Source organism: Sminthopsis crassicaudata, chromosome 5, assembly GCF_048593235.1.
Source record: "Sminthopsis crassicaudata isolate SCR6 chromosome 5, ASM4859323v1, whole genome shotgun sequence".
NCBI lineage: Eukaryota > Metazoa > Chordata > Mammalia > Dasyuromorphia > Dasyuridae > Sminthopsis > Sminthopsis crassicaudata.
The window spans coordinates 208,791,240-208,802,752 of NC_133621.1; the positions used below are offsets into that span (position 1 = coordinate 208,791,240).

At 35.5% G+C, this 11,513-nt stretch overlaps 1 protein-coding gene across 1 annotated transcript in view; it reads right to left on the reverse strand.

Annotated features, from left to right (window-relative positions):
* The window catches only part of MSRB3 (methionine sulfoxide reductase B3), a 183,765-nt gene that overhangs the window by 137,026 nt on the left and 35,226 nt on the right, over positions 1–11,513 (reverse strand). The window lies entirely within an intron of this gene.

Below are 11,513 nucleotides of genomic sequence, written 5' to 3' on the forward strand. Positions count from 1 at the left end.
AAAGTTCTATTTACATTTTTAAAAGCACAAAAAATCAGGAGAAAACAGTGATTTTTACATTGGAAAAAAACACTAGGTTTGAAAATAGAAGACCTGATTTGAATCCTGGCAGTCCCTCCTGGCTATATTCTCATGGGTAAACTGGCAGCTGCTTTATGACTCAGTTATCTTACCTGTCAAATGGGGATAAAAATAGTACTAATAATACAGACCTCACAAGATTTTTTTGGAGATTAAATGAGAAAATATATATAAAGTACATTTGTAAACTTCAAATGCTACAAAGATGTAAAGATGGCCCAGTGGAGCACTGGGGTATACTGGGCCTGACTTCAAATCCAATTGAACATACTTAGTAGCTGTATGAATCTGGATAAGGTGCTTAATCCTGTTTGCCTCAGTTTCCTCATCTATAAAATGAGCTGGAGAAGGAAATGGCAAACCACTCCACTATCTTTGCCAAGAAAAACCCAAATGGGGTCACAAAGAGTCAGACATGACTGAAATGCTCAAATAACAACAGACCTTAGGAACATAATAAAAAAATTTGGTGTTTAATTTTTACTAATTAGAAGTACATCGGGGAGAGCCTGTCATGAAATATTTAAGTCTCGAGTTCGTCTGTAAGAAAGAATTATGAAGACTGGAAAAAGTCTGATTTATAATGGAAAATCCAATAGGTATGTAACTGTAATGACATTACTGAATGCCCCCCTTTTTTTCACTTTTCATTAATGAATCTTGCCAAGAAACATCTATTAGGTTACATATATTATTAGCAAGATGTTTCTGGCATTTTGTTCTGGAAAATGTAATGCATACTTTGTCCAATCATAGACAAATTCATAAGTAATTGATATATGCTTTCAGATACATGATACAACAAAAAATAAAAATCTTGTCATCAGGATTATCTAGCATTGTACAATTTTCTCAGATATTTCAAACTCATATCTTGAGCATTATTTTTCATAATCTTTACTGTTTGAATACTGAATTTTCTTTCACAAAAATGATAATTTGTTTTCCATTCATGCATATTTCATTTGTACTGTTACAGATGTTACTATATAATTTAGAACTATTAATGTGTATTATGCATTATAAAGAATTTATGCTATTTACTATAAAAATGTATACCATATGCCCAACACCCTACTCTTACAGATGTATTGTAGAGTACCAATTTAGCCTCTAAAAAGTACTGTCCACAAATAATATTTTAAAATCAGCCTAATAATTATACACTGAACAGCAATTTCTTGACATTAACTTAAACTTTATTATAGTATTGATCTACTAGAATACTTTATTCAACAAGAAACTTAGATGAATTCTATAAGACCTCAGCATTTTGCAAGGATTTGGTTTTCTAAAATATTTCTTTATCATGCAAAATATTTGTGATGTAAGCAGCACTGTCAACATTTAAAGTGTTAGATTAATAACTTTTCAAGAGTCTTTAGTAACTAAAAACACGACAAAACAAAATGTGAAGCTTTCTTTAAATCGTAGGTAGTCTGCCACAGAACATAAATCTGCATAGAAAATTGTATAAATTGTGGCTAAACCATCTATTTTGATTCTGTTTGGTTTTGTTTTTGGTTTTGCCCAGACTTTCAGTTTTATAGGATTCGATAATTCCCCAGTAATGCTCCCTCCATTCTCAGCAACTTCTAGTCTTAGAAGATCCCTGGCGGTACTGATCGGTTTTATAAAATGCCTTGCCTTGAGTCTCATATAGCCAGTTAAATGTGAGACAGGGGATTTGAATCCAGTTCATATCTCTGAGGTTGTCTCTGAATATTCTATACTATCCCACCTCTCTTATTTGGTATGTAATTTACTTTATGGGAATCCAATTTCAGACACAGAGAAAAGTAATTTTTGTAGCATATATTCAAGATTATAGATGTTCTGCAATCACTGTAAGAAATGGAAACCAGTTTTGCTAGTTACCAATATTGTTGGATTATAATGAAAGCAGAAAAATTATGTCGTTTCTAAATGCTCATGATGCTTAATGGGATATTTTTCATATACTTTTGGTTAACTCCCCACAACAATGTATCTCTGTGGTACTGTATTCTGTAATTGGGATCACAATATTATACAGTTAATAAAGAAAAGAACATAAGACTAGTGCCATCTACTGGAAAATTGTAGATATTTCTCAATGGGCTAAAATCAAAATGGTTGATTATGATAAAATAGATTGTGTTTATGTCTATGCGTAAAATATTTGCAAAACAATAATATTTGCAAATTCAGGTCTTCTATTTTTCAAAATCAAGTGTTTTTTTCCAATGTTAAAAATTGCTGTTTCTCTTAATTTTTTGTGCTTTTAAAAAACGTGTATAAAAAACTTTTTCTTTAAGATCAAAAATCTTTCATATGTTTTTAAAATTGCAAATATTTGGGGGGAATCCCCTAAAATATTTCTTTAATAAAAATAAAAATTTAAGAGGCTTAAACAGGGAGTATAGGGAAAATAGCACCATGCATGGAATGAAATATTGGGTTTTGAATTCAGAGAAACATATAGTTTTGTGAATGCTAGTTTCCTTCTTCTTTGATAGTTTGCAGGACCTCCAGCAAGCCTGTTTTTTTCTCTTTGGGCTACAGTTTTCCCAAGGTATAAAAATAATAATAGATTCTCTAAGGTCCCTTTTTTGGGTCAAAATTTTTTATGAACCTAAAATGAGATGACATCCTAAGAAAAATTGGAGGAAAGGCTGATCACACCAACCAGATTGTCACAATTTTTTTGTCACAATTTTGGTGAATCCTTTCTATAAAAGCAATTTTCCTTTGCTCCATTTCTCCTTATTAATGGCTGAATAGCAAACATCATTGAATTGAAAAACTATGTAATGGTTTATTGATAACCCCCTGCCATTTTAATATCCTTATATCATGAGAGATTTTATTTTCAAAATATTTTTCAACTAAATGCATCCCTTTGAAATAGATCTCCTTGTTACAAATGGGGGAAATGAGGCACAAATATTTTATGGGCAAAATTACATGCAAAGCTGGAATTAAAATTCAAGGGTTCCATAGCTCTTAAAATAAGTGCAAACTTTTGCATTCTAAATAAGAATAAAAGATACAGTAAAATTGATTCTGAATAACACAAATCTCTTCATATTAAATTGGTTTAAACCAGGTCTTACTAAAGTATAATGTGGAGACACTATTCTGTAATTACATTTCTACTTCAAAAATTCTCTACTGATGTTAAATATGTTTTAAATGTGTTGTTTCCACATAAAGGATTCCTAAATCGCTTTACATGATCAATAAAAAGTGATTTTTAATTCACCTACTACTATCCTCTTTAAATATGAAATCCAGTAAATGGGTTGTAATTTAGTAATAACAATATTCTAGATTATAAATGAAAAGAGATTTTGAGAACCTGTGTGGCTAGATGGTACAGTGTCTAATAGAACTCCTAGATCTGGAATCAGGAAGCCTCATCTCCCTGAATTCAAATCTGACCTCAGATACTTACTAATTATGTGACTCTGAGTAAGTCATTTAACCCTATTTGCCTTAGTTTCCCTGTTTGTAAAATGATTTGAAGAAAGTAATGACAAATCACTCCAATATTTTGGTGTACTCAACACAGCATGTTTTCTGTGAGAAGAGGCTGAGTTGAGATGTTGTTAAAACTAGATCTCCAAAATTCTGGTAAACAAAGGAATATAACCTCCAATCTGAGAGTTGATTCAATTCAACATTTATTATACATGGGGGAGGCCGTGTGCCAGAGATGAGGTTGTGATAGTTTCTTTAGGACATGTTGAATTGTGGGTTATTGGACAAACAATAATTCTATTTCACCAAAGAATAATAAATTGAGCAAATTTGAGCAAATTCTCCTTAGACCATTAATTATTGCTCAGGTTTTAACATTTTACAAAAAAAAAAAAAAAAGGAACTGTGAAGATCACATCTCAATACCATAATTGGAAATTTCTGAATTGATATGTTTTAGTATTTTAGGCTATGTAAACTTCACAAATAAGTCCTCCAATTAAGCCTCTTCACTGAATTAAATTTAACACTTGTAGTGTTCCAGGAAAAAATACTAGGCGTTTGATAAGGTCTCTTTATATCTCCCAGAAATTAAAAGACGTTCATATCAATGATAACTAAAGCATGTTAGAGAGCTCTTGTTAATAAAATCAGCTGAACACAAAAAACAATTGGTTCACCCTCAGAGCCCAGTTGAGACTAGACCTGTATAAGATGATGAAGGTGGTAGTGATACTGTATTTACAGTTTCAAGTACACAGTCTAAATTTTTTCAATAATTTTGAGGGACTTTGAAAATGCAAGCTGGTTACATTTATTAGAAAAAGAATGCAGCAAGTGTTACAATTAGAAGCAGAGAGAGAGAAGTGAGAGAGGAGAAAGAGAAGAAGGAGGGGAGGGGGAGAAGGGGAAGGGGAAAGGAGGGAGAAAGAGAAAAAGGAGAGAGAGATACAGACAGAGACAGATGGAAATGGAGAGACAAAGAGAGAGGCAGAAAGACAGAGAGAGTAAAAGAGAGAGAGACGGAGATAGAGACAGAAAGACAGAGACAGAGAGAGAAAAAGAGAGAGACAGAGAGAAAGAGGCAGAGAGACAGACACGCAGACAAAAACAGAGATGGAGATGGAGAGACAAAGAGAGAGGCAGAAAGACAGAGAGAGTAAAAGAGAGAGAGATGGAGATAGAGACAGAAAGACAGAGACAGAGAGAAAGGCAGAGAGACAGAGACACGCAGACAAAAACAGAGATGGAGATGGAGAGACAGAAACAAAGAGACAGAGGCAGAAAGACAGAGAGAGAGAGAGAGAGAGAGACAGAGAGACAGAGAGACAGAGAGACAAAGACAGAGGCAGAGAGACAGAGACAGAGGCAGAGAGACAGAGAGAGTAAAAGAGAGAGAGATGGAGATAGAGACAGAAAGACAGAGACAGAGAGAGACAGAGAGAAAGAGGCAGAGAGACAGAGACACACAGACAAAAACAGAGATGGAGATGGAGAGACAGAAACAAAGAGACAGAGGCAGAAAGACAGAGAGAGAGAGAGAGAGAGAGAGACAGAGAGACAGAGAGAGACAGAGAGACAGAGAGAAAAAGAGAGACAGAGACACACAGACAAAAACAGAGATGGAGATGGAGAGACAGAAAGACAGACAGACAGAGAGAGAGAGACAGAGACAGAGAAACAGAGAGACAGAGACAGAGAGAGAGGAAGAGAGAGAGAGAGACAGAGAGAGAGAGAGACAGAGAGACCGAGAGAGACCGAGAGAGAAGGACAGAGAGACAGAAAGCAAGAAGGGAAGGCAATGTTTAGTATTGTAGTTTATAGCCCCAGGTGTGAAGTCAGACAGAACTGGGTTCAAATCCTGCCTCAGACACTTTTGATTGTGCCGTCCTGGGCAAGAATCACCTCATTGCCCTTAGTCTCAGTTTCCCCATTTATAAAATTAGAATAATAATAGCATCTCCCTCACTGGCCCGTAAGAACCAAGATACATGTAAAATGCCTCACAAAATTTAAAGAATTATAAAATTACGAGCTGCTTTTTATCTGACGTTTTCACAACGCAGAATATCTTATCATATTCGGGGGGGGTTAGTGGCAACATGCTTTAATTTATTGTAACAGGTACATCATCTATATGCACTACAGCAAGTATGAAGAAGAAAAAAGAAAAACGTGCAACATGGCTGGGCAGCTAGTTGGCCCCATAGTGCACAGAGCCCCAGGTCAGGAAGACCCAAGTTCAAAAGTGACCTCAAAACTTAGCAGCTGGGTGACTCTGGGCAAGTCACTTAATCCCAACTGCCTCAGCAAAAAAGAAAAAAAAAAAAAAAAGAATTAGCCGCATACTATGTTCTGGAGATAGAAATAGATAAGTAATTCTGGGCAAGGCATCTGACATCTCTGGGCATCTATCTCTTTTCTGTAAAGGAGGATGAACCTCAAACCTATTTACCCTACAAATTTACGATTCTGGTTCATCCTCCAATAATGAGCTAAGATCTGCTTCAGTCATCTCTGGCTATCATTGTCTAAGAATGTGCCAAGCAAACAAGAGCCTTTGTGGGATACCAGTTGTCTGCAACTACAATAATTGCATCTACAACTCACTTGTTTGGGGGGAAAGAATTAATCCTTCCCAGGAATTAAGAAGCTGGACCTTCATGGAGTCCTGCCATTCTAACTAAGGATCTGTGTCACAGGACATCAAATCTACAGTGTGATGTGTGTTATTACCATGTTGATCTATGGCAAAAAAATAAATTAATAAAATAAAAACCCTCCTTGGCAGAGTGAGTCAACGGCCACAGAAACATTAGCAGTATCTCCTTGAGAGCCATCTGGTGCTGATTTTTTGTATACCTCGTGAGGACTCACCAAGTCCACAAAGTGAAGGAAGCAATAATTCTTCTCTGGCCACTACAACTCCTTAAGTGGAGTCACCTGGCATTTTTACATGTATTGAGTCTAACCCGGAGATGGTCCCACAAAAGAGCTCCCCCCTCTTTGTTGGTAAAAAAGATTGTGTTGGCTAAGAAGAGGGCTGCAGTGAATATATGGCTGAAGATACATTTCTGTAGCTACAAGGAGATGTTTATGATGTGTGTGTGTTTCTCAAGTTGTTCTTAATGTCCATAATTGCATATAATGATGGGTGAAAGCCCCAAATCATTTTATAACAATAAATGAACCACCAATGTGAAGATCTGATCATCCTTTGTGTGACGTGGGACACTGATTTTGACTTTTTGTTGTATAGGGATTTTTGCTAAAATGAATTTTGGTGAGAGGTAGGTATGCCTGGCAGCAAATAAAAGGGATTCCTTCATTTTGCACAGAATTGAGAAGAAGTGGAGAAGAGTAGAAAAAAAAAAGTAAGTAGACTTGGCTTCTAAGAGCATGAATTCAAATCTTGGCTGTGTTACCTTTGAAACTGGACAAATCCCCGGCCCTTCGTTTTTCATCTGCTATGACCCTGAAGGTCCCTCCCAATTAGTTTAGTTTATGATAATGTGAATACTCAGTGGCTCTCTTTTCCTAATCCTCCTTTTTTTTCATTTCTTCTACATTTCATGAAGACAAGTTGACTAATACTAACATTAAAACATTAGGAAAACTAGCACAATGTTTTGCCAAAATATTATGTGTGAATTATGGAATAATAAAATTTTTTAAAATTTTTGGTAATTGATGAACAGAGATTATTTGGTTAGAAATTCAACATGCAATACTGCCCTGGTAAATTTATTTTTATCACATTAAAAAAAATCTAGGAAGAGTCTGGCTGTGCCTTCCTAGCTCAGGCACCATGGTTGAGCTGCCTTCTCACCTTATAACATCCCTATCTCATACCTGCCCCCTTTTCCTACTAGTGAATTCCCCAAAGGAATTCAGTTGGGGGATGAGCTTAAAGCAGACATGTTTCATTCCCTTTTGGCTGCGCAGAAAAGCTTTTCTCCCCCACCCCTTTTTTTCAGCTTCTTTCTATACATGTCTTCTCCTATTAGAATTGAAGCTTTTTTGGGCAGAAACGTGTCTTTATGGCCTTTATGCTTATAGCACTTAGCATGATATTTGGCACATGGTAAGTACTTAATAAAGGCTTGCTGTCTGGAAAGCTCTGAATAAAAAGATGTAGATAACTGAAAGACATCATCACAATTGGAGTAAAAATTAGGTGCCATTCTAGGGTAAAAATGGCAGCTACATGGTACAGTAGATGAAGTATGGGGCCTAAAATCAGGAAGACTCATGAGTTCAAATCTAGCCTCAGACACTGACTAGCAGTGTGACCCTGGACAAGTCACTTCATCCTGTTTGCCTCAGTTTCCTCATCTGTAAAATGAGCTGGAAAAGGAAATGGAGAACCACTCCAGTATCATTATCAAGAAAACCCAAAAAGGAATCATAAAGAGTCAGACCCAACTACATAACTAAACAACTACAATTAGAGTAAAAAATGAGGGTCATGTCAGAAGGATATAAGCTCTTAAAGCTCTTAAAGAGCCAAAATGTTCTTACTTTGTTTTTTGTATGTCCAATCCTAATAGAACAATATTCATTATATTATTTTGGTGTCCCCAGTAGTAAACATATCTGTGTAAAAAATGGTTTGGGGTTTCAGTTTATGGATTTTTGCCTAAAGCTATGACTTTCATCAATGTAGGGAGATCTCAGGGAGGAAACTCCTCTGCAATTTATAGTCATGGAGAGTTGCCTGGGCAACTGAAAGGCTGAGTGAGTTCTTTAGTCACAAAAGTAATTTGAGATAGAACCTAAAACCAGGCCTTTCTGACTGCAAGACCAGCTACTCCACCACGCTGCCCTATGTACCCGGGGGATGCAGACACACAACTCATATATATACATATGTGCTCACATAACACACACGCCCGACACTTTATGACCCCATCTAAGCTTTTCTTGGCAAAGATACTAGAGTGCTTCAGCACTTTCTTCTCTAGCTCATTTTATAAATGTGTGTGTATACACACACATATGGATATTTGTATGCATTGTGTGTTTATATGCATGTGTACACTTTTGTGTATGTACACGTGTACACACATCTCTATATTAGTAAAATTGTGCTGCATATATTCCATAATGTCTGGTTTGACTATATACCTCATTATGAGCATGTGTGTGTGTGTGTGTGTATGCATGTGTCTATGTGTCTATGTGTGTATATGCACATCTAGATATATGGGTAGATATGAATGTGTATATGTACATATATACATGTATATATGTAAATATTTAGATATATGATACATGTGTATATATGTGTGTGTACATATATATATATATGTGTGTATGTATTCACGCACACACATATACATATACACAAAATAAAGTGTATAGCCAAATCAAACATTTTGGAATGTATAAAGCACAATTTTGTTAATCCTAATCATTACTATTATTATTATAACACGTAATATAATCAATAATCACTAACAATAACTGAACATAGATAGTCAAAGTAGCTGCTTAAGAAATGTTTGTTGAGTTGAGATGAACTAAATTGTTTAATATTTTGGAGTGTGTAGTATGAATGAATGAAAGTTAAAAGGTAACTGGGCTTATATCCCAAGGAAATATTAAAGAAGGGAAAGGGCTCTGTATGTGCCAAAATGTTTGTGGCAGCTCTTTTTGTAGTGGCTAGAAACTGGAAGTTGAATGGATGCCCATCAATTGGAGAATGGTGGGTAAATTGTGGTATATGAATGTTATGGAATATTATTATTCTGTAAGAAATGACCAGCAGGATGAATACAGAGAGGCTTGGAGAGACTTACATCAACTGATGCTGAGTGAAACGAGCAGAACCAGAAGATCACTATACACTTCAACAACAATACTGTATGAGGATGTATTCTGATGGAAGTGGATATCTTCAACATAGAGAAGAGCTAATCCAATTCCAATTGATCAATGATGGACAGAGGTAGCTACACCCAGAGAAGGAACACTGGGAAATGAGTGTAAACTGTGAGCATTTTTTTGTTTTTCTCCCCAGGTTATTTTTACCTTCCAAATCCAATTCTTCCTTTGCAACAACAACAACAATAAAAGTTGGTTCTGCACATACATGTTGTACCTAGGATATGCTATAAGATATTTAATATGTATGGGAATGCCTGCCATCTAGGGGAGGGGGTGGAGGGAAGGAGGGGAAAATTCGGAACAGAAGGGAGTACAAGGGATAATGTTGTAAAAAAAAAAAAAAATTACCTATGCATATGTACTGTCAAAAATGTTATAATTATAAAAATTAATTAAAAAATAAAATAAAAAAGTTAAAAGGTACATAATTGCAATGATTGTCTCTGCAATATAAATTATTTAGTTCTTGTTTCTGTTCCTGAGTATTAGATATACAAAATGAAAGGCAATCTATTAAAAAAAAAACTAGTCTTAGTTGTGACACTGCCAAAAAAAAAAAAAAAAAAAAAAGCATCATTTCTAGATCGTTCTCACATTTTTCCTCAAGTCTATGAGTTATATAGTCATCTAGTCCAAGCCATGGCCAAACAGCAATTCCCATTACAACTTCCCCAATAAGGGTTTATTAAAATCTTTTCAAAGACTTCCAGCAATGGGAACTTACTGTGATTCCTTAGGCAGCCAATTATGCTTTGAAACAGCAATCTCATACCTAACACAGAAGCCAAAAAGTAGAAAATAATAACAGCTTTGGCCAAAAACACTGCAATGACTCAAATGTGTCCAACTTAATCATAATAAAAATAAACTAAAGTACAAAAATAAAAGTTGAAAAGGTACCAATTCCTGAATTGTTTTCATGTCAGGTTTAAAATTTTATGTGCTGTTTTTTGCCTGTTTTAGTCAGTTAAACATGAAAAATTTTCACTTTCCAGTCAACAGTGCTGATTAATATATTTGATGGAATAGGTACTTACTGGGGCAGCTAGGTGGCGCAGTGGATAGAGCACCAGCCCTGAAGTCAGGAGAACCTGAGTTCAAGTTTGACCTCAGACACTTAACACTTCCTAGCTGTGTGACCCTGGGCAAGTCACTTAACCCCAATTGTGTTAGCAAAAAAAAAAAAAAAAAAAAAAAAAAAGGTACTTACTGAGTATGTGCATTCTATATATCCCTGGAATTAGTGTGACAGTAGGAGGTAGGTGTAGAAGTGGGGAAGAAGGACAGGATATCACATGGTCATATCTAAAAGGGTCAGTTTACAAGAGAATGTACACCAAGATTGCTAAAGGTTAAATATTACTTCTGGGCAAAGAGTAATAGAAAGCAGAGGCGGCTAACACAGGAGAAATTGCATATATTTTGAGATTTCCTTTAAAACAAATAGAACATATTAGCAGGTTAAATTAAAAATATATAAATGCTAATGATGATAACATTTGCCACGCAAATAATGCAATCAATCAAAATGACTTCTAAAATGAAATTAAAATGGTAGTCTATTGATTTGCTATAATAGATATGCCCATAATAAAATTTTTAGATTTTCCTAGCTTTATGATATTGAAAGATAACTAGATTTGATGTCAGGCAGCCTACCATCTTACCACTCTGGGCATCAGTTTTTTTAATCTGTAAAATTAGGGAGCTAGACTCTATGGTCTATCTCTACGGTCTATAGCTATCTCTATGGTCTTTTACAGCTCAAAAACCTATGAGGCCATGATCTTAGCATCATAATTCTTTTTTTTCCCCCCCTGAGACTGGGGTTAAGTGACTTGCCCAGGGTCACACAGCTAGGAAGTATTAAGTGTCTGGGACTACATTTGAACTCGGGTCCTCTTGAATTCAGGGCTGGTGCTCTCTCCACTGCGCCACCTAGCTACCCCCAGCATCATAATCCTTAAAATATAAATAAAGTATAACAACCTTGATGTGGGTCCTAGATTTAGTTATTATTAAAGAGCATTTTTACCTTTTTCCTGATATAAACAATAGACTTTATTATAATAGAGTTCATA